This window comes from Ambystoma mexicanum, chromosome 2q (assembly GCF_040938575.1).
Source record: "Ambystoma mexicanum isolate Mex_15411 chromosome 2q, UKY_AmexF1_1, whole genome shotgun sequence".
Lineage (NCBI taxonomy): Eukaryota > Metazoa > Chordata > Amphibia > Caudata > Ambystomatidae > Ambystoma > Ambystoma mexicanum.
Window position 1 is genome coordinate 1,248,589,065 of NC_090924.1, and position 27,836 is coordinate 1,248,616,900.

The window sequence follows — 27,836 nt, forward strand, 5'->3', positions numbered from 1 at the left end:
AACGCCTGCTTTTGGCAGGCGTTAAAGTCCATGGCGCTAACCCGCCCTGGTGCTAATTACGCCGCCGTAATGTACAGCGGCGTAATTAGCGCCTTCCCCACTCCCATTATGCCCTATGGGGCAAAAATGGGAATGGGGAAGGGAAAATGGGAAATGGGGATTTACCGCCCCACTCACCTTGGAATGGGGTGGTAAATCTGCCATCCACCAGTTGGTGCACTTAGCACCAAGGTTGTAATGACCTCCATACTGTTCTTCAGGACACCTGCATTTTCGTTTACGTATGAACATTTCAGGACACCAATAGCGTTCCTAGAACAGTTTGAACTTGCTAGCGAACAGTACCGGACAGGTATAGTGTTCTTTAGGACACTTTAATTTTTGTTTGTTTACGAACAATTCAGGACACCTCGTGTGTTCTTAGGACAGTTTTAAGTTGATAGCGAACATTACGGACAGATATACAGGGTAATTCATAGAATTTCGCAGAAAAGTGTCGCAAGCGGCTGGCGCAGAGTGTCCGCGTGCGAATGTCTGCGCCAGGCACGTGCGCTAAAACCGATTTCCGCGCACAGCGTATTCATGGATTTCAGGCTCCCAAACCAGCCGTGGCGCAGAGTATCGCAGCGACCCTGCAGCAGCGCCAGTAACGCCCCCAAGAACGCCCTCGCGCAAGGAAAAGCCATCAAAATCGCTAAATCATCGCAAAGGGCTGCGCTAACCCTGGACCAGTCTACAGGGCTGCCAAACAAGGAACGCAAAGCGGGTAACATGCATATCAGGGGTACGCGTGAAGTCATACACGCGATTAGCCAGGGTACGTGTATTACAGGGGTACGCGGGAAGTTCTACACGCAGTTGGCCAGGGTACGTGTATTACAGGGGTGTGCGGGAAGTTCTACACGCGATTCGGCTGGGTACGTGTATTACAGGGGTGCGCGGTAATTCTCACATGCGATTTGGCCAGGTACGTGTATTACAGGGGTGCGCGGTAATTCTCACATGCGATTTGGCCAGGTACGTGTATTACAGGGGTGCGCGGGAATTATCACACGCGATTTGGCCTGGTACGTGTATTACAGGGGTGCGTGGGAAGTTCTACACGCGATTGGCCAGGGTACGTGTATTACAGGGGTGCGCAGGAATTCTCACATGCGATTTGGCCAGGTACGTGTATTACAGGGGTGTGCGGGAAGTTCTACACGCGATTCGGCTGGGTACGTGTATTACAGGGGTGCGCGGGAATTATCACACGCGATTTGGCCTGGTACGTGTATTACAGGGGTGCGTGGGAAGTTCTACACGCGATTGGCCAGGGTACGTGAATTACAGGGGTGCGCGGGAATTATCACACGCGATTTGGCTTGGTACGTGTATTACAGGGGTGCGTGGGAAGTTCTACACGCGATTGGCCAGGGTACGTGTATTACAGGGGTGCGCGGGAATTCTCACATGCGATTTGGCCAGGTACGTGTATTACAGGGGTGCGCGGGAATTATCACACGCGATTTGGCCAGGTACGTGTATTACAGGGGTGTGCGGGAATTATCACACGCAATTAGGCTGGGTGGGTCCTCACAGGTGTTCCCTGTACACCCTCCACGGCCCCTGCAGGCAGCCCACAAAACAGGGGACTACCCTGCACACCTGCTCATGTCCCCCTGCACCCCCACCCCCCAGCAGTGCAGGGGCAGCCTCCACCAGGCCCCCACTCATGTCCCCTATCACCCCCACCCCCCCGCCACCAGGGGCACCCTCCACCAGGCCCCCACCCATGTCCCCTATCACACCCACCCCCCCGCCACCAGGGGCACCCTCCACCAGGCCCCCACCCATGTCTCCCAACACCCCCACCCCCCAGCATCCAGGGGCACCCTCCACCAGGCCCCCACCCATGTCCCCTATCACCCCCACCCCCAGCAGTGCAGGGGCACCCTCCACCAGGCCCCCACTCATGTCTCCCACCACCCCCACCCCCCAGGGGCACCCTCCACCAGGCCCCCACTCATGTCTCCCACCACCCCCACCCCCCAGCCACCAGGGGCACCCTCCACCAGGCCCCCACCCATGTCCCCTATCACCCCCACCCCCCAGCAGTGCAGGGGCACCCTCCACCAGGCCCCCACTCATGTCTCCCACTACCCCCACCCCCCAGCCACCAGGGGCACCCTCCACCAGGCCCCCACTCATGTCTCCCACCACCCCCACCCCCCAGCCACCAGGGGCACCCTCCACCAGTCCCCCACTCATGTCCCCTATCACCCCCACCCCCCCGCCACCAGGGGCACCCTCCACCAGGCCCCCACCCATGTCCCCTATCACACCCACCCCCCCGCCACCAGGGGCACCCTCCACCAGGCCCCCACCCATGTCTCCCAACAACCCCACCCCCCAGCATCCAGGGGCACCCTCCACCAGGCCCCCACCCATGTCCCCTATCACCCCCACCCCCCAGCAGTGCAGGGGCACCCTCCACCAGGCCCCCACTCATGTCTCCCACCACCCTCACCCCCCAGCCACCAGGGGCACCCTCCACCAGGCCCCCACTCATGTCCCCTATCACCCCCACCCCCCCGCCATCAGGGGCACCCTCCCCCAGGCCCCCACCCATGTCCCCTATCACCCCCACCCCCCAGCAGTGCAGGGGCACCCTCCACCAGGCCCCCACTCATGTCTCCCACCACCCCCCCCCCCAGCCACCAGGGGCACCCTCCACCAGGCCCCCACTCATGTCTCCCACCACCCCCACCCCCCAGCCACCAGGGGCACCCTCCACCAGTCCCCCACTCTTGTCCCCTATCACCCCCACCCCCCCGCCACCAGGGGCACCCTCCACCAGGCCCCCACCCATGTCCCCTATCACACCCACCCCCCCGCCACCAGGGGCACCCTCCACCAGGCCCCCACCCATGTCTCCCAACACCCCCACCCCCCAGCATCCAGGGGCACCCTCCACCAGGCCCCCACCCATGTCCCCTATCACCCCCACCCCCCAGCAGTGCAGGGGCACCCTCCACCAGGCCCCCACCCATGTCTCCCAACACCCCCACCCCCCAGCATCCAGGGGCACCCTCCACCAGGCCCCCACCCATGTCCCCTATCACCCCCACCCCCCAGCAGTGCAGGGGCACCCTCCACCAGGCCCCCACTCATGTCTCCCACCACCCCCACCCCCCAGGGGCACCCTCCACCAGGCCCCCACTCATGTCTCCCACCACCCCCACCCCCCAGCCACCAGGGGCACCCTCCACCAGGCCCCCCCTCATGTCCCCTATCACCCCCACCCCCCAGCAGTGCAGGGGCACCCTCCACCAGGCCCCCACTCATGTCTCCCACCACCCCCACCCCCCAGCCACCAGGGGCACCCTCCACCAGGCCCCCACTCATGTCTCCCCCCACCCCCACCCCCCAGCCACCAGGGGCACCCTCCACCAGTCCCCCACTCATGTCCCCTATCACCCCCACCCCCCCGCCACCAGGGGCACCCTCCACCAGGCCCCCACCCATGTCCCCTATCACACCCACCCCCCGCCACCAGGGGCACCCTCCACCAGGCCCCCACCCATGTCTCCCAACACCCCCACCCCCCAGCATCCAGGGGCACCCTCCACCAGGCCCCCACCCATGTCCCCTATCACCCCCACCCCCCAGCAGTGCAGGGGCACCCTCCACCAGGCCCCCACTCATGTCTCCCACCACCCCCACCCCCAGCCACCAGGGGCACCCTCCACCAGGCCCCCACTCATGTCCCCTATCACTCCCACCCCCCCGCCACCAGGGGCACCCTCCACCAGGCCCCCACCCATGTCCCCTATCACCCCCACCCCCCAGCAGTGCAGGGGCACCCTCCACCAGGCCCCCACTCATGTCTCCCACCACCCCCACCCCCCAGCCACCAGGGGCACCCTCCACCAGGCCCCCACTCATGTCCCCTATCACCCCCACCCCCCCGCCACCAGGGGCACCCTCCACCAGGCCCCCACCCATGTCCCCTATCACCCCCACCCCCCAGCAGTGCAGGGGCACCCTCCACCAGGCCCCCACTCATGTCTCCCACCACCCCCACCCCCCAGCCACCAGGGGCACCCTCCACCAGGCCCCCACTCATGTCCCCTATCACCCCCACCCCCCTGCCACCAGGGGCACCCTCCACCAGGCCCCCACCCATGTCCCCTATCACCCCCACCCCCCAGCAGTGCAGGGGCACCCTCCACCAGGCCCCCACTCATGTCTCCCACCACCCCCACCCCCCAGCCACCAGGGGCACCCTCCACCAGGCCCCACTCATGTCCCCTATCACCCCCACCCCCCCGCCACCAGGGGCACCCTCCAAAAGGCCCCCACCCATGTCCCCTATCACCCCCACCCCCCAGCAGTGCAGGGGCACCCTCCACCAGGCCCCCACTCATGTCTCCCACCACCCCCACCCCCCAGCCACCAGGGGCACCCTCCACCAGGCCCCCACTCATGTCCCCTATCACCCCCACCCCCCGCCACCAGGGGCACCCTCCACCAGGCCCCCACCCATGTCCCCTATCACCCCCACCCCCCAGCAGTGCAGGGGCACCCTCCACCAGGCCCCCACTCATGTCTCACACCACCCCCACCCCCCAGCCACCAGGGGCAGCCTCCACCAGGCCCCACTCATGTCCCCTATCACCCCCACCCCCCCCGCCACCAGGGGCACCCTCCACCAGGCCCCCACCCATGTCCCCTATCACCCCCACCCCCCAGCAGTGCAGGGGCACCCTCCACCAGGCCCCCACTCATGTCTCCCACCACCCCCACCCCCCAGCCACCAGGGGCACCCTCCACCAGGCCCCCACTCATGTCCCCTATCACCCCCACCCCCCGCCACCAGGGTCACCCTCCACCAGGCCCCCACCCATGTCCCCTATCACCCCCACCCCCCAGCAGTGCAGGGGCACCCTCCACCAGGCCCCCACCCATGTCCCCTATCACCCCCACCCCCCAGCAGTGCAGGGGCACCCTCCACCAGGCCCCCACTCATGTCTCCCACCACCCCCACCCCCCAGCAGTGCAGGGGCAGCAGGCAGTCAGGCAGCAGCAGGTGGGAGCGTGCTCGGGGCTCTGGGGGGCAGTAGTTCGGCCTTCCGGGCAGGAGCGTGGTATTCCGTGTGCGTAGGCGTGGCCAGCTTGGTACGGAGTGATTTGGCACGTGAAAATCCTGCACGTCAGCGTGAAAACCGAGGAAAGGCCCTCAGCGCGTAAGCGCGTCTGTGACGTGACCCGCACGGGTGTTTCCCACACAGCACGTGATGACAGAGCACACGTGGAAAGACTGCACGTCAGAGTGTAATCACGTGTGATTGTTGGAAATGGCCCTACACGCAGAAGTGACAAAGCGTGTAATTGGTGGAAATGTCCCTACACGCAGAAGTGACAAAGCGTGTAATTGGTGGAAATGGCCCTACACGCAGAAGTGATAAAGCGTGTAATTGGTGGAAATGGCCCTACACGCAGAAGTGACAAAGCGTGTAATTGGTGGAAATGTCCCTACACGCAGAAGTGACAAAGCGTCTAATTGGTGGAAATGGCCCTACACGCAGAAGTGACAAAGCGTGTAATTGGTGGAAATGTCCCTACACGCAGAAGTGACAAAGCGTGTAATTGGTGGAAATGGCCCTAGCGCGTACACGCCACGTGAGTGACGCTGGACGTGTGGCCCTGTATAAAAGGTATGTGTAGAACACGTTTTCCTTGTACGTGCTTTTCGTGGAGAGCGAGTGGGTGAATTCTGTACTTCTTGTCGTTTCACACGCGATTTACTTCACGGCGTTTCAAGTTCGTATTCCCTGTTACCTCTGACAGCTTTTTCTCTTTTTTCGCTTTTACTGGTTTACCTGGGCCTGTTCCCTCAAACAGTGTTCCCTTCTACTGTTGTCCTGTCTCCTCAGACAGCGTACAAATCTTCTTTTGGCGGGGGTGTTGCCAACCAAACGTGCTCCTTTTACACGCTCGTTTACCAGGCAGACGGTGAGTCACGGACGTATCTAACATCTGTGCTTGCCCCGTGTGTAGCCTACCCCTTCAGAGGTCATTCTAGGCTGCGTGTGACACGCATACGTTCATTCTTGTGTTACTGGGTGCCACAGCGTAGTGCAGGTTTTTCTTTCTGCACACGTGGTCTAGGAGGTGTTGCGTGCACGTCATCTCCCTTTTTTGGGGCTCCTGTGCGTAGCGTGACCCGTCATCTTTCCCCAGGGGTTACAATCAGCCTTGCAAGAGCACTAGGGTACAATTACCATCTGGTACCCAACCCCTTTGACCCCCAATTGCCCAGGACAATAGTTTCCAGCCACTCCCATACGCACATTTACATCAGTGCCATGGCTGGGAGGCGAGGATTCCGTAAGGGTGGCAAAGGTGGAAGAGCCACAAGTGGTGGCCGTGGTGGATCCGGTAGGGGACGTGGTCGTTACTTGCAGGGTGAGCCTGTCCCCCCATGTGTGGAGGACCAGTCAAGGGCACCCATAATCCCCCCCCCTCCCGTTGAGGCTGATGTGGCTGACACCATCCATGCTCAGCCCTTGTTGGACCAGCCCATTGTGGCACCAGATCTGGCTGACTCCATGGCTGACTTCCAGGTCAGCAGGCCTATGACACGTGCGCTGGTGCACGTTGATGTCACCATGCCACGTGCATCTGGGCCAGCAAGGTCATCTGCTGCACCAAGGAGGCAGGGCGGAGAGGCTGCAGGGGCAGCTGCGGCTCCATCCACCCCAGCCCTCACACACCCAGCCAGGACAGTGTCGGTCCTAGTCCATGCTGCTGACATTCCCCCTGACACCATCACACTAGAGCCAATGCCTGCACCAACTCCCATGCTGAGTGTGCAATCCCACACTCCTGATACAGAGTCCACCAGGGCTCCTGCCCCTAGTGTCCAGAGCGGCGCATGACACTCAGGATCACCACCACCTTCCAAGCGGAAGAGGAAGAGTGCTCGTCCGGCACAGGCTGATGCCCCAGACACGGCTACACAGTCCGGCCCATCCAGGAAGCCCAGCTTCACGGATGACGAACTGAATGCACTTGTCGAGTATGTGTCCGGACATGACAACGAGATGGTCATTGTTGCAGGATCCAAGACCACACCTGCACAACGCCAGGCACACTGGCAGACCGTTGCGGACATCGTAAGTGCCCTTGGAATCGTGAGGCGCACAGCCAATGATTGCTATAAGCGCTGGAATGACCTAAAGCGCAGGGCAAAGAGTAAGCTGGCCTCAAGTCATGCCGCAACTCTAGTGACTGGAGGTGGGTCTCCAGTAGTAGACATGGAACTCACTCCACATGAGTCAGTCGCTGGGACCTACGTCACGGAGGAACAGATCCAAGGCGTGGGAGATCTGGCTGATTACGAGGCATTGTCCGGTGAGTGCACATGCATGTGTGTGTCATCCATGTGCATGGTGTGTGTGTGAGGGCTTCTGTTTGTGTGCCAGGTGAGAGTGTGTGCGCCTGAGTCGTATGGGTCAGCCATGTGCTTCATGCAATACTTCCTGCGCAGCTGCATTTGGCCATAGCAGTATCCCTTCTGCCAACAGTAGACATCTAGCCCAACTGCACGCCAGTTGCCCTTGAAGTGTCACCTTGCCACAACATTGTTGCTTATTTTTCACTGTTCATTCAGTCAGTTTGTTTGCATTCCACCACTTTCACTAGGCATGTCGCTGTCCACTAGTCACATGTCTGACATGGCTATGGTAAAGTGGAGTAACTTTGTTACCTGGATATCATTTGTACACACATGTCCCTGTGCAATTGGACCATTTCAGACTGGCAGCTCCAGGTGAAAAATCTGACCTGTTAGAATTAGAAAAGCGATTACATGCGGGAACTGGACTGAATGAATAGGTGCTGCCCTCCTCTCCATCTTCACTCAATAGCAATGGTACATGCCATCTGTGTGATGGCATGTGTGTTTCACCTGGCAATCACAGGCCAATGTGTGATGCCACTGCCAGGCAGCATGCAGAAAATGTGTTCATCTTCCATCTTGGTGTCATCAGTGTGTGCCATTTGCCTGCACTTCATACGCAGTGAGGGTGCATGCATGGGAGGGTTTTAGTCATGTGGGACATGTGTCAATCAAGTACTGGTTCGCTTGCTTCTCAGCCCTCATTGTGTGCCATGGTGCTAATGCCTGTTTCCATTTCTTTGTTTTCATGTCTTTGCAGGGGAAGACGCACCTGATACTGCTGGGGTTGTGGAGATGGTGCAGACCCAGGAGGGGTCCGAGGGCCGACCAACCACCAGTGAGGGACGTGGTGTGGTGGTGGGGGAGAACCCACAAGTGCTGCAGGTCGTGCTCTTAAGGGGTGTCTCTGGCTGCACCTCCCCCGAGCTGTACTCAGGTGTTGATTCGGATGAGACCTACGTGCCGTCGCAGGTGAGTGTTCCAGGGAGGGATTCTGTTCTGTCTCACCCACCTGCACCAGGGTCAGAACCCTCCATGGGGATGTCAGTGTTGGCAGCTACGCCTTCGGTGGTTACGGATGCAGGGTCACACTCCGCGACATCTGATCCTGTTCCTGGGCCAGCAGATCAGAGGGGGAATGCAGTCCTGCAGCCTCAGGCAGTGCCAGCACAGCAAGGCGCAGTTCGCCTTGCCCCAGACAGGTGTGGTGCCCGCCGACGTGGTGGCCGTACGCCACCCGGCAATACCGCATGGGAGCAATCCATTTACGGTATGGCAACCCAACAGGCTGCATCATCCGAGATGATGGCTCAGGCCATGGATAGGGTGGCCACTTCCATTGTCCCCCCAGAAAGGCTGATGGAGCGACTAGAGCAGGCAACCGACTCCATCTGCCAGTCACACAGGGAGGACATGTTGGGGTCCAACAGGGACAGGCGGGCGGCACTGGCGACTCTGCAGGAGGCCATCTCCATCGAGTCCCAGGGCCACAGGGAAGCCCTGAGGCAGGAGCTCCTTCACCTCAGGACGACTCTTGTTGAGCTTGAGGCTTCAACACACCAAAGGACAGAACAGCAGCTGGAGCGTCTCACCCGTACGCTCTCAGCTGAGATGCAGGCAACGAGGGCGGAGGTCCGGGCATCCCGTGAGTTGTTGCATGGGGACCTCCGCACACTCATCCTCCAGAACCAGACCTACCACACCCGCATGCTTGCAGCCATGGAGGAGCAGACTAGGGCCTTGCGTGGGCTGCCTCCCATAGTGCAACCACCTCCGGATGCAGCTGCACAGGGTGATAATAGCGACAGCAGTGATACTCCCACAATAGGGTAGCCGTGTGGGCCATGAGCCCATGGAGGTGTTTTATCTTCCCAGGATCCACGCAGGTGGGTTCTGGTGTGCATCCTGTCCTCGGACCTCCTGGGTGGCCTCCCCAACCCCCCCGGGCCCATCAATGGCCATTTTTGATTGTTTCTTATTTTTATTTTTATTTTGATTTCTTTTATTCCCAATTTTTTTGGGACGATTTGTTGGCTTCCGTGGTTCCTGTGGGCATACGCTGCATTGTGGCTGGGCACATGCAGGCTTGTAATGTATTTGGTTCAGATGCTTGGGTTTAAGTCACACACACCCCTCCTGCTTCCCGTTTCCATGGGCTTGCAAAGGGTGTGCCCAAGTGACAGTGAATTACACAGTGACGTTGGACTCCCATGAGTGTGTGGGCAGTCTGTAGTCAATACTGTGTATACATTCCTAGTGCATACTGCTGTTGTGTTGTACACTGCATGTTGCATTGATGTGTAACTCTTCTTCTGTGTCTACCTCCCAATTTGCAGGTCCCTTCCTCATGTCTACACAAGGACCTCTAGTCTGGAGATGGGGGTCCATGTTGGCAGCAGTGCACCTACAACTCTACATGGCGCCAACACTGCACAGTTGGTAGTGATGGGAGTGCAGGCATTTCCAGGTGGTGAGACTACTAATATGTAACATTTGTGATGTCATGTTAATGGTAGTATGTGCTCAAGTATGTTGTTGGTCCGGCATTGCTGTGAGCATTTCAGGTGTTGTAGGTTTCTAATAGGGACACTGTACATAGTGAGACTAGTGTCATGTTGTGGGGATTACTTTGTTTACCTGCAATTAGCATGACATGGCACGGTGTGTCATGTGGCGGTGCTGGGGTTGGGTTGGCTGACATGGCACTGTCCTCTTGTTGCATTTTGCAAGTGGGTATTCATTTTAGCTGCTTGAATGTGTAACTTCACAAAACTGCATTGGTCGTGTCTGTGTGGGTAGGGATGCACACATTGTGACACTTCCAGGTGAACAATCTCAGGCTGATATGGTATTCACGGTTCATTCTCCAGACATTCAGGATCAGTGTCAGGTTGAGTCATCATTGATTGTCAGATGGAATGTGCCAGGGCAGTGTGCACTCCACAGGGGTGTGATTTCTATGTGAAGTAATTAGCCACTAGCTGTGTACGGGCTGCCTCCCCCGTGCACTTTCCCCTCCCATGCGCAGCGGCTGTGCATGTGGTTGGGGATGTGGGGCCACCACCATGTCCACGGCCAGGCCCCGGCGTGTTGCAACGTTGTGCAGGACACATGCTGCCACTATGATCCTGCACACTACTGGGGGAGCGTATAACAGCTGCCCGCCAGAACGGTCAAGGGAGCGAAAGCGTGACTTTAGCACTCCGAATGTGCGCTCCACTATGCCCCGGGTCGTAATGTGGGCTGTGTTATATCTTACCTCGGGTGGCGTGGTGGGGTTCCGAATTGGCGTCATCATGTGGGGGCTGAGAGGGTAGGCACTGTCCCCTGTGGAGGTGGTGATTGGTATCATTGGTGGGGTTGTGACCTTGCTCAGTATCCAACATGCATGCATGTGCAGTGGCATACATACTCACCAAGCAGCCATGTATCGCCATGCCGCCCAGCTTCTAGGTCCCGGCTTAGGGTGGACATTCGGTAAATGAAGCTGTCGTGGGTGGAGCCGGGATAGTTGGCATATACTGAGGTGATGATTCCCTTGGCATTACATGCTACCTGCACGTTGATGGAATGCCAGTGCTTGCGGTTCCTATAGATGTGCTCAGATGCCCTGGGGGGACGTAGAGCCACATGGGTGCAGTCGATGGCACCTAGCACTTTGGGGAATCGTGCCACACCGTAAAAATCCAGGGCGGCAGCATGCCTTTCTGCAGGTGTTCTGGGCAGGTATATGTGCCTGCGGACTGATGGGCGTGCAGTGATGATGTTCAAGACCTGGTGTAGGCAGCGTGACTGGGTGGCCTGTGACACCCCACCCACTATGGCACTTGTCCGCTGAAATGATCCAGTGGCTAAGAAGTGCAGTACATTGAGGACCTTCTCCAGGGGGCTGAGTGCTTGGGAGCACAGGGTGGGTGATGTGAGGTCATCCTCCCACTCACTCACCAGGTCCAGTATAATGTGTGGTGGAAACATGTACCTCCCATACAGCTGGTCATCAGGCATCCCGAAAAGGCTGGTTCTGGGTGTGAATATTCTGGCCCTGACTATCCTCCTCCTCCTCCTTTGGTAGCCCACTGCCACTGCTGCTAGGAACGGTATGTTCATCCTGGCGTATGAGCTTGTTATTGTTAAAGTGCGCAAATTTATGCTTTGCGCGTGTTCTAGGCGAGCGTGTGACACGCGCACCCTTTGGAATCCAGTTCCCAGTCCAATAGCGTGTGGAAATTCACACGCACCACGGGATACAGGTTCACTGACGTACTTGCGTGTGTAAGTGCCCGCGCACCCATGAAATACACGTACATAGGCCAATCGCGTGTACCCGCACTTTTGTCCAATTACACACGATGACACTCTGACGTGCAGTATTTCCACGTGTGCTCCGTCATCACGTGCTGAGTGGGGAACACCCGTGCGGGTCACGTCACAGACGCGCTTACGCGCTGAGGGACTCTGGTCCAATAGAATCGCGTATGCGTGCTGATGCGCTTACGCGCTAAGGGCCTTTCCTCGGATTTCACGCTGACGTGCAGGATTTTCACGTGCCAAATCACTCCGTATCAAGCTGGCCACGCGAAAACACACGGAAGACCATGCTCCTGCCCAGAAGGCCGAGTTACTGCCCCCCAGTGCCCCGAGCAGCCTCCCACGTGCCATCTGCTGCTGCCTGCCTGCCTGCCTGCCTGCTGCCACCGTGCCCTGCCATTTGGTGCCTGCACATCAACCATCTGCAGGGGTCCAGTTGCTGTGTCCACCCCTGCTGGAACTGAAGACTCCCGACTGGGATTACATCACTCCACAGCCCAGCCCCAGGACCCAGTTGCCCACCCACCACTGCCTCTGGGGTTGCCATGTCGGGCACTTCCACATCTGGCACCAGTGGCAACCCCAGGGCAGAGGGGCACCAGCTTCACTGACACCGAAGTTGGTGTCCTGGTGGAGCATGTCCTGGGGCAGTATGATGCCCTCTTTGGATCGTCCCGCGCCAGCAAGGAAGGACGGGAGAGGATCTGGGCCGACTGTGTGGTTGCCATCAACGCGGAGGGGGTGGCAACCCGCAACGTCCTGAAGATCAAGAAGCGCTGGGAGGACTTGAGGTCCAGGACCCTTGTGAAGGCCCGGCGCCTCGTGGAGCGGGGCCGGGGCCGCATGAGTTCCATCCAGATGAGGGTCCTGGAACGCGTATGCCCAGCGCTCCACGCCCAGATCCTTGAGAGGGAGGCCCGTCTGGAGTTGAGCGGTAAGTGTCCAAGCATTACTGTGTGAGACAGGGCATGTTGCGGTGTGCTGGTTCTATGATACTTGCCTGTATGTGTGCCATAGGCCATGTATGCATGTATGTGTGCAGGGACATCATGGTAATGCATGTGCGACCAGTGATGTGTGACCCACATGGTTGTTGCATGTGTTCAAATGCCGCATGGGGAGCCCTATGCAGATTTTGAACATGAGAGCATGCCAGTCTCTGTACCTGGACATGGGTGGGGGTGAGGGATGGGTGCTGATGCCAGGTACATATATGGTAGCCATGTCTGTGTGCCTGACCTGCATGTCTGTGACTTGTGCATGCCATGGATGCATGACACATGTGTGTGACAATGCACAGATTCAGTGAAGCAGCCAAATTACCCTTGTATCCGCTGTGTTTGGTGTGTTTGGGGCCAGATGGATGTGACTGAGGTGAAGTGTGTGCATGTGATAGGCATGAGCCATGATGCATGTGAGTTACATATCATTGAATGTTTCAAGAGTCCATTGGACATGCATGGAAATGTCCATGGCATGCACCATGCCTGTTACTGTGTGTGTTTTGCCTGGACTGACCCATGTGTTGTGGAGGGACATGATGGAAGTGTACTTTGACAGTGGTGCTCATCTGCTATTGCTTCCTGTCTAGGGGACCATTGTACAGTGCCCTGATGCTTGTGTTCTTTGTCTCCCTCTACGCAGCGGCTAGTGAAGAAGAGGGCGGAGACGGCGCTGTGGAGCAAGGCGGCGGGGATGCCCCCACGGCTGCAGCGGAAGGGGTGGGTGAGCCCCCACAGGGGCCTGCTACGGTGGGAGACGGTGAGGAGCCATCCAGGTTGGTGGTTTGCACAGAGGAGGAGGAGGCCGCCACTGGGGCACACATGGGGCCTGGTGGGGGCACCCCTGCTGGTGCAAGTGGTGCAGTCCAGGGCCAGGGGCAGGAGGCAGCACAGGTCACCGTGGAGGGGCCTGTGCATGTCGCTGTCCCTGACCCTGTGAGTGCACCACCATGCACCAGCAGGGATGCCCCGTCCCAGGCCCGTCCGCAGGTAGAGGGGATGTGTATGTCACCTGACTCCCCTCCACCTGCGGACGTGGGAACCCCTGGCCGTGTGGAGAAGGTCCTGATTGGGGTCGCGATGCGCACGGCTGTGATTCGTGATGCCGTGCGTGCTTCCCGGGAGGAGGACGCACGTCATCACGAAGTGCACCGTGCCGACGTGGCCCAATTGGGATCGGCCATGTTCGGGGGTTTCCTGCATGTGTTGTCCAATCTGGCGGCCCTCTCCTCCTCTGTGCAGGCTATACACCAGTCGTTCTCCTTGCCGTCTTCCGGCCCAGATGCCACCAGGGCCCCCTGTGGACCTGCCCCGACCAATGCAGCCAGCTCGGTGGGGATCCCATCCCTGCCACAGTTGGGAGTCGGAGGTCCAGCAGGGGTGGACAACACAGCAACTGGACCCCAGCAGATGGAAGATGTGACAGCATCATCAGGCAGGGCACGTGCACGACGGCGTCGGTGGTTTCCATCAGCCTGGATGCCGTCGTGCTGGCAGAGGCAGTGGCGTCGGAGGCAGCAGCAGGCTCGACGTGGGAGGCATCATGGCTCGGGGCCTTCAAGATCAGAGGGGCAGGCATCGGCCGGAGGGCAGGGCAACCCTGGGATGGTGGTGTCTTCCGTGTGGGAGCAGTTGGTCCAGCGGATAGGTGCGGAGCGGCAGCGGGCGGAAGAGGAGCGGCTCACCATGGTCAGGGCGAAGTTCTCCATGCGTCAGGCGTTGAGGCGGGCTGAGTGCCTCGAGGAAGCTCCCAGGGAGTTTGAGCTGGACATGGGGTTATCCCTGCGAGACCTCGGGGCCAGGACAGAGTCCCGCCTCCAGGACATCGACATGGAGTTCGATGATGCCCTGGCCAGCAACATCACCGAGTGAGCCGCAGGACTTGCCCGCTGCCTTTGTATATAGTTATTTAGTTAGTTAGTGTTAGGTTTCCTTTATTATTTTTTGTTTTTTTGGACCGCTCGGACAATGGCCACTTTTTTGTATATATTATTTTCATTAGGTAGTAGTAGGTTTCATTTATGGTGTTGGGCTCATGGACCCTGGAATTTTCGTGTATATAGTTTGCTTTTTGGAGAAACATTTTTTTTATTAATTATTGTGTTCACCATGAGGAAATGGTTTTTCATTATTTTACTTCCACATGATTTTGCTTTGGACAACATTTGTTTTTGGATTACTTTGTTTTTTTTAATTTTTACATTTGTTCTCGGACATGGACCATTTATTTTGTTATCCCCATTGTTGTATGTTTGATTTTTTTACTTATTTTTCATCTTTAATACATGTTTTTTTAACTTTCACTTGTGGTATTTTCTCATTGGTTTCATACATGTCATGATATGGGTTTTGACATTCACTTGCACCCATTGTGTATGTGTGTGTGACGGACATGTGTTCATTTACAGACTTGCCATTGGGGTTGTATCATGTAATTGCATTCACTATGTGGGTGGATGCAATCCTTGCCTGGGTGTTTGTGCTGGGTATGCTGGCCATTACTGCCATGATTGAGTATCGTCAGGACCTGGGGGCAGGGGGACATGTGTGGGTGCCTGGTGGAGGATGCCCATGCACTGCTGGGGGGTGGGGTGGTGGGTGACATGAGTGGGGGCCTGGTGGAGGCTGCCCCTGCACTGCTGGGGGGTGGGGGGGGTGGGTGACATGAGTGGGGGCCTGGTGGAGGGTGACCCTGGTGGCTGGGGGGTGGGGGTGGTGGGTGACATGAGTGGGGGCCTGGTGGAGGGTGACCCTGGTGGCTGGGGGGTGGGGGTGGTGGGTGACATGAGTGGGGGCCTGGTGGAGGCTGCCCCTGCACTGCTGGGGTGTGGGGGTGGTGGGAGACATGAGTGGGGGCCTGGTGGAGGGTGCCCCTGGTGGCTGGGGGGTGGGGGTGGTGGGTGACATGAGTGGGGGCCTGGTGGAGGCTGCCCCTGCACTGCTGGGGTGTGGGGGTGGTGGGAGACATGAGTGGGGGCCTGGTGGAGGGTGACCCTGGTGGCTGGGGGGTGGGGGTGGTGGGTGACATGAGTGGGGGCCTGCTGGCAGGTGCCCCACAGTGCTGGGGGGTGGGGGTGGTGGGGGACATGAGTTGGACATGGGTGGGGGCCTGCTGGCAGGTGCCCCACAGTGCTGGGGGGTGGGGGTGCAAGGGGACATGAGTTGGTTTTCATTAGTTCAAGGAGACATGTGCCTTTGCTGGGGGGCATGCCCATGTTGGGTGGGCTGCCTGCGGGACATGACCAGGGATGCATGGTAGTCCCCTGTGGTGTGGGCTGCCTGCAGGGGCCATGGAGGGTGTACAGGGTAAACCTGGGAGGACCCACACTGTCAAATCACATGTGGGACTCCCCGGCACCCCTGAAATACACGTACCGTGCAGAAATCACGTGTAAAACTTCCCGCGCACTCCTGAAATACACGCGCACAGGCTATTCGCGTGTGGAACTTCTCACGCACCCCTGGAATACACGTAGCCCGCTCCCCCAGGCCCGATCGCGTGAGGAACTTCACGCGCACCCCTGAAATACACGCGCCCAGGCTATTCGCGTGTGGAACTTCCCGCGCACCCCTGAAATACACGCGCCCAGGCTATTCGCGTGTGGAACTTCCCGCGCACCCCTGAAATACACGCGCCCAGGCTATTCGCGTGTGGAACTTCTCGCGCACCCCTGAAATACACGCGCCCAGGCTATTCGCGTGTGGAACTTCTCACGCACCCCTGGAATACACGTAGCCCGCTCCCCCAGGCCCGATCGCGTGAGGAACTTCACGCGCATCCCTGAAATACACGCGCCCAGGCTATTCGCGTGTGGAACTTCCCGCGCACCCCTGAAATACACGCGCCCAGGCTATTCGCGTGTGGAACTTCCCGTGCACCCCTGAAATACACGCGCCCAGGCTATTCGGGTGTGGAACTTCCCGCGCACCCCTGAAATACACGCGCCCAGGCTATTCGCGTGTGGAACTTCCCGCGCACCCCTCAAATACAGGCGCCCAGGCTATTCGCGTGTGGAACTTCCCGCGCACCCCTGAAATACACGCGCCCAGGCTATTCGCGTGTGGAACTTCTCACGCACCCCTGGAATACACGTAGCCCGCTCCCCCAGGCCCGATCGCGTGAGGAACTTCACGCGAACCCCTGTAATACACGTAGCCCGCTCCCCCAGGCCCGATCGCGTGTGAAACTTCACGCGAACCCCTGAAATACACGTAGCACGCTCCCCCAGGCCCGATCGCGTGAGGAACTTCACGCGAACCCCTGTAATACACGTAGCCCGCTCCCCCAGGCCCGATCGCGTGTGAAACTTCACGCGAACCCCTGAAATACACGTAGCACGCTCCCCCAGGCCCGATCGCGTGAGGAACTTCACGCGAACCCCTGTAATACACGTAGCCCGCTCCCCCAGGCCCGATCGCGTGTGAAACTTCACGCGAACCCCTGAAATACACGTAGCACGCTCCCCCAGGCCCGATCGCGTGAGAAACTTCACGCGAACCCCTGAAATACATGTAGCCCGCTCCCCCAGGCCCGATCGCGTGAATGACTTCACGCGAACCCCTGTGATGCACGTACCCTGCTGAAATCGCGTGTGAGACTTCCCGCGCACCCCGGTATACACGCACACGTATTTTTTGTCAGCGGGTGTCCGTGTTTGTGGGTACCCCTTTGCACGTCATTTTTCCTGGAGGGCCACAGTATGGGACATTCATCATGGCAGTATATAGGTGCTATTTGTTGGGGCACCTTTTGGCGCACATTTCTTACAGCCGCAGAGACGCTACCGCCTGCTTTCTTGTGGCGGTCGTGTTTGTGCCTGTGCGCTGGTTTGAGCGTGCGCTTTTTTCCCCTATTCTATTCCATGAATACGTGTTGTAGGCGAGCGTGTGGGCGTTCCGCGCACTTGTGCCCTGTACTTCCCCCGTGACGCCAACGTTTTGGCAAGTTGTTCCCCATTCAGAGTGTTACGCCCGTGTTCCGCCTACTTTTGTTGCGTGCGCCGCGCTATGTGCGAATTTCGCTGTGGCCTGTGCGATTTTCGCTGTGACCTGGCGCACGCTGTTAGATGGCCTGTGCGCCAACGTGCGCCGCACACTTTTTTATCGCACATCCGCTGGTTTTCTCGCGCACGGCCTTCCATGAATCGACGTGCGCTGCTTTTCGTGCGATTTTCGCACTTGCACTGCGATTTTCGCTATTCCACTGCGATTCGCACGTTTTTGCCCACTTGCGCCGCGCTAATTATTCCATGAATCGGCCTGATAGTGTTCTTTAGAACACTTTAATTTTTGTTTCTTTACGAACATTTCAGGACACCACATGTGTTCTTAGAACAGTTTCAACTTGCTAGCGAACAGTACGAACAGGATTGGTGTTCTTCAGGATACCTCCATTTTCGTTTATGTACGAACATTTCAGAACACTCGCACTGTCCGCGGACACTTTTATTGTTTTTAAAAAAAAAAAACGGAAACTATTCACAATACAATATAAAAATTAAACTTTATTTAACATATATTAATAATTTATGACAGAGAAGGTGAGGCAGAAACAGAAACAAAAACAGGAGAATTTGGGGTTTCAACATGATTGGTATTAGGTGAAGAAGGGATGGACATCTCATCAAAACGTTTTGGATTATGGAGAGGGTTTGGGGATAATTGACATGGTGAGGAGAGACAAGTACATGTGGGGCAATGGTACAAGGTTTTTGGTTTGAAATGATTTTCTACAAAAGTTTTTAAATTATTAAAATTAGCCAAGAATACATCCATTTTTTCTTCTATATTGTGAAGACTGTTATCCATAACAGGGTTTTCTGAAGTTTTTTCTATTTTGGTATGCTCTGTACAAAAAAATAATATATATGTTAAATGTATATAAAAAATAATAATAAATACATGGTTTATATTACAAAGTGTTTACCATTAGTTTCACAATCTTGTGACATTTCTTCATGTGGGAAATTGTCCTCTAGCCATTCCAGAGTACTAGACATTTCTGTGAGAAAAAAAAAAAAGATAATATATTTTTTAATCTAATACAGAAAGTTTATAAATATATGAGTAAAATGAAGTACACTTACTATTTCTGGTAAGATAAGTCCTATGTATTCAGTGGGTCTGGTCTTGTTCTCAGTTTTGTTGTGTCTGTGAGGTAATTATGTTGGAAGCCAATTTATCTTCTTGTGGTATATTCCATTTCAGAACATATTGTATTTAAATGAATGGTTAGTGTGTTACATATATGGGTTACATTTCTTATGTATTACTATATATATAATGTGTTTGTGTGCTGCTTTTTGAATTTGTTAAATGTTCCTATATTATGATATAACAATCAAACATACCCCACCCCCCCCCACAGTTTTTAGGTAGTGGTACTGTTCTCCGAACATGTCCGCGAACATTAAATAAGTTTGCGGACATCAAGTTCATAAGAAGAGATCTAGTCAGTTCCATATGACATGTATATAAAGTCAAAGTCATTATTGTTAAGTTGCGCTACTAAAAACCTATGAAATTCAGTGAAAAAAACTTTGTTAAAGGGACGCTATGGTTAAGTTGCGCTACTAAAAACCTATGAAATTCAGTGAAAAAACTTTGTTAAAGGGACGTTATGGTTCCAAGTAAAACCAAAAAACCCTTGAAATTCGCCAATTATGGTAAGCTAAGCAACCATAACTCACGCCACCACCGTGCACTGCTAAGACTAACACCCAGGACATCAAAGATGACATCACAAATGTCATTGATGACATCACTGATGACATCACATGTCTGGCTCACTATTTTTTCTTTTGCTGACATATCTAGGCCACATGGTAACAGTCAGAAACTAAGAATTTTATTTTATTTGTAGACATATCCTTCTAGTAGGTTCTCACAGTAATTCCCTTAGAGTACAGTCACATCATATGAAACATATACATATGGGAAAACACAAGCTTGAAAGACAGCAATCCTTTTTGTGCATAAAGATCATCACTAGACTTATGAGCACTTTCTGATAGTTCTGTTGTTTTTTTATGGCTGTACTTTCCCTGTATATGGTCATATTTGTATACATTGTACTCACACTACTTTCCTTAGGGTCCAATCACCTCAAGTGATACATATACATAGGGTAAATAGCAGCTTTGAAACAGAGCAATCATTTATTTGCATGAAACTAATCAGTTAAGTTATGAATTGTTTCTGCTACTACTTGTGCTTTTTTGCTAACTTCACTTTCCCTGTATATACCCATATTGGTATGTGTTCTTGTGTTTTTGTGTTTTGTATATAGTAATGCTATTATGTAATACATGGGTTTTATTAGCTACTTATTACATATTTCACAGTACACATAAATCTATTAAGAAAACAATTGTCATTTCATTATTCAACATATTAACATTACGAATATCATAACTTCATCTTGTACGCTGCACACAATGTTATGTTTCTGTATGAGTAGCTTAGTATACTAGATAGAACCCCATAATAGGATGCTATTTATATCAATGCATTGTTCAATGCACTTATTAGGGTATATTTCTTGCAATGATTCTTGACACTTTTTTCGCAACATAATAAGAATCCCTTCTACACATATTTCATGAGAAATACATACACATGTGATGTCATCAGTGATGTCATCAATGACATTTGTGATGTCATCTTTGATGTCCTGGGTGTTAGTCTTAGCAGTGCACGGTGGTGGCGCGAGTTATGGTTGCTTAGCTTACCATAACTGGCGAATTTCAAGGGTTTTTCGGTTTTACTTGGAACCATAACGTCCCTTTAACAAAGTTTTTTCACTGAATTTCATAGGTTTTTAGTAGCGCAACTTAACCATAACGTCCCTTTAACAAAGTTTTTTTCACTGAATATATATATATATATATTATATCCGTGGCCATGGAGATATGGTTAAGTTATGGTTAAGTTGCTGTTTCCATAGGAAGAGCACTTTTTGGGCGGCTTATAACTTCGCTCTCCCTGGACGAATCCTCACCAGACTTTGCAAAAAAAGTATTTGGGTCACTCTGAATTTATTTGCAAAGTGGTGAGGATTCATCCATGGGGGGCAAAGTTATAGGGGGGTCCCAAAACTTTTTTTTTCCCATAGACATAATGGGAAAAAACTTTGCTTATGCCTACAGCCCAAACCGCTGGACGGATTTACACCAAATTTGTGGCAGGAGCGGCGGCTTGGTCCCGAAAGCGTGCTTTGCTTTGTTTGGTGTAAATCCGTCCAGTAGTTTTTAAAAAAATGACAAAAATGTAAGTGAAAAAAATGTGTGATATCTGTGTTCGCTTCGCTGACACACTTCCCTGTTCGCTCCGCGGACAGGACGGTGATTGGGCAAGCAGCTTGCGTGATGTATGCGGACATCTGACGTGCTCTCTCATTGGATGCGGTGAAAGCGTGCAGTGTGTCTGGCTTCAGAGACGCCCGCCATCTTTTTTCCTCGCCGCCTGCACAGTAGGTCTTGTGTCTGTCTCCTGTTCCTCCCACCCCCGCTCATGCCCCGTGTGACATTCTTGTCCCCCCCACCCCCACTCATGCTCCGTGTCTCCCCTGTTCCTCCAGCCCCCCGCTCACGCCATCGGCACACAGTGCCAGCGGAGGGCCGGGAGCGGGATCTGCCGCCTGCACACGAACGCCGTGTGTCTCTCTACCTCCCCCACCCCCCGCTCATGCCCCGTGTGTCTCTCTCCCCTTCCCCCCACCCCCGCCCATGCCCCGTGTGTCTCTCTCCCTCCCCCCACCCCCGCTCATGCCCCGTGTGTCTCTCCCCCAAGCACCCACCCTCCGCTCATGCCCCGTGTGTCTCTCCCCCTCCCGCCCCCCCTGCTCATGCCCCGTGTGTCTCTCTCCCTCCACCCCACCCCCGCTCATGCCCCGTGTGTCTCTCTCCCTCCCCTGCACCCTCGCTCATGCCCCGTGTCTCTCTCCCCTTCCCCCCATCCCCCGCTCATGCCTCGTGTGTCTCTCTCCCTCCCCCAACCCCTGCTCTTGCCCTGTGTGTCTGTCTCCTGCCCCCCACCCCCACTCTTGCCCCGTGTGTCTGTCTCCGACCCTCCCACCCCCGCTCTTGCCCCATGTGTCTTTCCCCCTCCCGCCCACCCCCGCTCTTGCCCCATTTCTCTTTCCCCCTCCCACCCACCCCTGCTCTTGCCCCATGTCTCTTTCCCCCTCCCGCCCACCCCTGCTCTTGCCCCGTGTCTCTTTCCCCCTCCCACCCACCCCTGCTCTTGCCCCGTGTCTCTTTCCCCCTCCCGCCCACCCCTGCTCTTGACCCGTGTCTCTTTCCCCCTCCCGCCCACCCCCGTTCTTGCCCTGTGTCTCTTTCCCCCTCCCGCCCACCCCCGCTCGTGCCCCGTGTCTCTTTCCCCCTCCCGCCCACCCCCACTCTTGCCCCGTGTCTTACCCCCGCTCTTTCCCCCTCCCGCCCACCCCCGCTCTTGCCCCATGTCTTTCCCCTTCCCGCCCACCCCCGCTCTTGCCCTGTGTCTTTCCCCCTCCCGCCCACCCCGCTCTTGCCCAGTGTATGTGTCCTGTTCCCCCCACCCCCGCTCATGCCCCGTGTCTATCTCCTGTTGCCCCCCACCCCTCACTCATGCCCCATGTCTGTCTCCTGTTCCCCTCACCCCTCGCTCATGCCCCATGTCTGTCTCCTGTTCCCCCCACCCGCTCATGCCCTGTGTCTCTCTCTTGTTGCCCCCCACCCCCTGCTCATGCCCCGTGTCTGTCTCCTGTTCTCCCCACCCCCCGCTCATGCCCCGTGTCTGTCTCCTGTTCCTCCCACCCCCCGCTCATGCCCCGTGTCTGTCTCCTGTTGCCCCCCACCCCCTGCTCATGCCCCGTGTCTGTCTCCTGTTGGCCTCCACCCCCCACTCATGCCCCGTGTCTGTCTCCTGTTGCCCCCCATCCCCCGCTCATGCCCCGTGTCTGTCTCATGTTGCCCCCCACCCCCCGCTCATGCTTGGTGTCTGTCTCCTGTTGCCCCCCACCCCCCGCTCATGCCCCGTGTCTGTCTCCTGTTGCCCCCCACCCCCCGCTCATGCCCTGTGTCTGTCTCTGTTGTTCCCCCACCCCCTGCTCATGCCCCGTGTCTGTCTCCTGTTCCCCCCACCCCCCGCTCATGCCCCGTGTCTCTCTCCTGTTGCCCCCCACCCCCCGCTCATGCCCCGTGTCTGTCTCCTGTACCCCCCCACCCCCCGCTCTTGCCCCGTGTCTGTCTCCTGTACCCCCCACCCCTTGCTCATGCCCTGTGTCTGTCTCCTGTTGCCCCCCCGCTCATGCCCCATGTCTGTCTCCTGTTCCCCCACCCGCTCATGCCCCGTGTCTCTCTCCTGTTGCCCCCCACCCCCCCGCTCATGCCCCGTGTTTGTCTCCTGTATCCCCCACACCCCCCGCTCATGCCCCGTGTCTCTCTCCTGTTGCCCCCACCCCCTGCGCATGCCCCGTGTCTGTCTCCTGTACCCCCCCACCCCCGCTCATGCCCCGTGTCTGTCTCCTGTACCCCCCCACCCCCCGCTCATGCCCCGTGTCTGTCTTCTGTTCCCCCCATCAATGACATTTGTGATGTCATCTTTGATGTCCTGGGTGTTAGTCTTAGCAGTGCACAGTGGTGGCGCGAGTTATGGTTGCTTAACTTACCATAACTGGCGAATTTCAAGGATTTTTCGGTTTTACTTGGAACCATAACGTCCCTTTGACAAAGTTTTTTCACTGAATTTCATAGGTTTTTAGTAGCGCAACTTAACCATAACGTCCCTTTAACAAAGTTGTTTCACTGAATATATATATATATATATATATATATATATATATATATATATATATATATATATATATTTCACTGTCATGTGATGTCTTCCATTGACACTGGAATATCATGATTCAATCATGTACCATAAATAGAATGTAGTTGCAGTTTTCACAAAACCACTTCATGAAATAATATATTGATTCAATCTGTGCAATTTACATCAACCTTTTACATGCTTCTATTTGCCAACACTGTAATGCTCTTAAGGAGTTGAACTCATTTAGTCATAGCATACAGTCTCTGTATACCTCTGGGAAAATTAAAATGTGAAAGACGGTGCTATGCATTTTAATTCATTAAAGCCAGGAATGTTTGCATTTTTAACAGCTCCACTTGAAATATAGAGCACCTGCTTATAGTTAAACACCTGTCACATTGATATGGACTACTTTGAATAAGCAAAAGGCTTACTTCTGCGAAAAGATGAAACGCAGCATTCCAATTTTATTTCTGGATTAAACATGCTCTGCAGTTTGTTAAAAATAGGGCTTTAGATGCTGTGGTTTGAAAATGACAACATGGAAATGCACATTGTTTCATACAATTATCATGTCACTTCACATGTTTTATTGTTATACAACTATAACGCATGTATCGTGTAGTTTATGCCCATCTGGTACTCCATACGATATATTGGAAGACACTACTCATAAGAGGAAGCTTATAAAGTCAATATAGGGGTAGTCAAAGTGAAATTGAACATAGAAGTGTAATGTTCTGTACGTGGTGAGACAAAATACAGTACTGGCCTGAAAAAGTAAAGGGGAGAGTAAAAGGTGCTATGCCTGAACTTGTGCCACAACTCAGCTTAGTCGTTTTTTATTCATAACGATAAACACGATAGAAAGAAAATGGTGTATCTCCTTTGTCTCCATACTGGATGCATCGGCGCAGGGCAGACAGAGATATAAGTCATCAGCAGAATCTACCAAACAACACCACAGTTGTATACAAATGTGCAATTACAGTTGTGTAGAAACGTCCGTTTTGTGGTTTAGATGTTGTGGCCCCGGAAGCCTGAGGCTCAACATGTTGCACTCAAAAGTGTGGCGTGCTCTGTGTTTGCGCTCCGTGGTATAATATCTTGACTGCAAACAGGTGCAGAACGAGGCAGCTAGAGGCCAGAGCTCACAGCAGGTAATTAGAGAATGGGTTGGGAGTGGGTTGAGGGGGTGCGTAATGGGCGAGCAGTGGTGGGGGTCCTACAGGGTCAGATAAAAAAGGTCGGAATTGTGTAATGCAGCCTTTTCTTCTGGAATATGCAGGTCTGACCTTTTGTAACCAGACTTTACACATAGAGACCAAAATTCCACCCAAGTAAATGAAAAGTGCTCAGTAATTTACAGTGACCATCCTCACTGGCTGCCTAGAACATGTTTCGCTCTCCAGTGGGGTAAATTTCTCTCTCAAGGGGGGGTAACTTACATTGTTAATTCATGTGGGGGCCCTTTAACGTGGGACCCCCTTTTAATCTCAGTCCTTTTTTTTTATTTAGTCTTGGGTGACACCCCAGAGACAACCATCTTCCTTTCTTTCATTTCACCTTCCTCCCTTGAAACAACATTGCAAAACATGAGCCACTAAGAGGTTTCCACGAAAACATGATCCAAGTGAGAAGGAGCAGCCTCCCACTAGCCGAATAATTTATAATATATCCAATCTCTGCCCCCAATAAACACAGGTTTTCAGCTGCTCTATACAGATAATGTAAACTATAAATACAAGTCAACACATTTTGTTTGTGTGTTTGTGGATTGGCGAAGCGTTTGCATATAGGGGGCAAAGGCGTATTAGAGGCATAAGGTGAAGGCGTATGGGAGGCAAATGGACCTGAGATGTGAAGGCGATGGCAGGTAGCATTCCAGAAGTTTCCAAATTAGTGCCATAAAAAGAGGTGAAACAGGCATTTCTATTACTCTCTTACAAATAGTGTTGAAGTGTTATTTCACGAGTGGCTGTATACATGAGACATCACTACTGCAAAAATGATTCCGTCAATCAAATTGATGATCAGAGTCAGGGTATGCTTCCAGGCGCTGTTACTCAGTACAACTCAATAAGGTGGTGGATATTGACGAAGCTGTAAACTATCCAACATAATTCCTCAACTGACTTGACCCCCTGGGAATCCCACCACATCACCTTCGACTGAAAGTTTGGTCAACCATCATGCTGCTTTGCAATCTCAACCCACTTTGGCTGTGTCCAAAAAATTGCTGCCCAACATAATTGAAGTGACAGTGTTGACCAGGAAGGGAAATTAGAAGATGTATTCATACCAGCATTCCACTCATTCCAATAGACATGCAGTACAGTTTGAAGCGCCTACAGTTCCCAGTCAGGCTGGCATTCGGCATCACGATCAACAAGGCAAAGGCCAAGTCAATCAAGTGCCCACATCAGTTGTATATCTTTGCTATGACTTGCAAAAACAAAACACTTTCTTTATAAACAAGCCTTACAATGAACATGTAATGTAATATCAAATTTTAGGTCCCTGGTTGTTGGCACGGTCTGCATCATGTCACCCATCATGCTGCTCAGGAACCTCCATGTTGTTCTAAAGTACAGCTATATATTTCAGAATGAGTTTTTAAGACATACAAAAAATGGTGTTTAGTCTTAACAAGAAAATATTTAAAAAATATTAAATAATCTAAAAAATTAGTAAATTTGCTTTTCGCCTTTCTTCTGGAGCCTTTCCTAAAAGTGTAAAAAAGCTACCTTAAGGGATTTCTAACAATTAGTAGTATTTATGAGGACATGAAATCCCAGACAATGCAGGGTATGTTAGCTAGTTCTACACATAGAGCATTGTGCTAAAGCAATATTTTCAGTTCACGATCAGCGTACAATTAACCTACTTGCAGACTTGCACTGGATTTTCCATTTCTTAAATTTGCTTCTTTTTCTAGGCCTTTTAACTGCTCCGGGAAGTGCATATCTCTCTCTCTCTCTCTCTGTTCTGTCACCTTCAAGCGTGCACACTGAATACCTCTCAGAGTCTGCGGTGGCGGACTAGAAGGCCCAGGGTCCTCATGGTAATCTAGTTGGGAAGTGGAAAGGGGTCATACTGCATGGTGATGATGGCTCTCTATGCCTTGTGAGTATAAGACATATTTTATTTCTTTTTATTTTGTTGGTTGAAAGCCCTCGAAAGGATCGAAGTCCTAAGTATGGGAAAGTAAGGAGGTGCTAGTATACCAGTGTCCTAATGGCCATTAAAGGTTATGAGGGCTTGCCGAGTCCCGGCTAGCCACCAATGTCTAATTGGCATTTGTATGAGTGGAGAGCTGTCCACTAGGGAAATAAGCTGGAGGGGGTGTGTAAGAGGATAGTCAGTTATGTGTCTAACTACAGTTCAAATTTTTTGTTGTAAAAGGTTGCTACATTCTTGTGGCAGAAGTGTTCTGCAAAGTGCAATTCGAGTTGTATGTGAAAGCAAGTGTGTGCGAAAGTGTGGTCGCGCCTTTAGCTAATTCCAAAAGTGTGCAGTGTGAGAGTAAAAATGCATAGGTTGAAATCAAATGAAAGCCTGGAATTGGTACAATCGGCAAAATCCGAAAACATCTGGGTTGATCAATTATGGTGGATATATTCTGCATGTTTCCAGCTATCATTAAGTGGCTACATTGAATACCCTGCTTAACTGTAAAGGCATCATTCTGCCAACACCTGAATTCCCTATTGTGGAACACTTCTACAATCACCTAGAATTCGTAACATGGTCACCCTCAAGGACTCGACTAAGTGCAGCACCCTGGTCAACTGCACAAGCCTACCAAGTGCTATATAATGGCTATCAAAAGGGATCCTCTCATGCAAACGCTACAATATATGCAATACAATGGTTACTCTTGCAAAATCCCCTGAGAGCAACACTCAGATTGCCCTCCAGAATTGTTCCAAGTGTAGCACAATGGCCACCTACACAAGTATTCTAAGTGTAATATGTTGTCAACCTTAATGGATATTCACAGGGCAAAACACCTTAGCTCCATCTAACTAAACATCAAATAATATTAGTTACTGTTTCCATTTTCAGCAAACATTTGGAGGGTATGGTAGTTTTTTTACTTCATGATATGATATGATAGGTCATTTATAACGCGCTTAATACCCAGAGGTTTCTAAGTGCGGACACAGGGATTGAACCTGTGTCGCTCTGTGTCGTCTTGCTTCCAAGGCGAGCATGTTGTCCCTGAGCTATCCTCCCATTGACTCAATTGTATCTCATCCAGCCTCGGAAAACAGGATTTA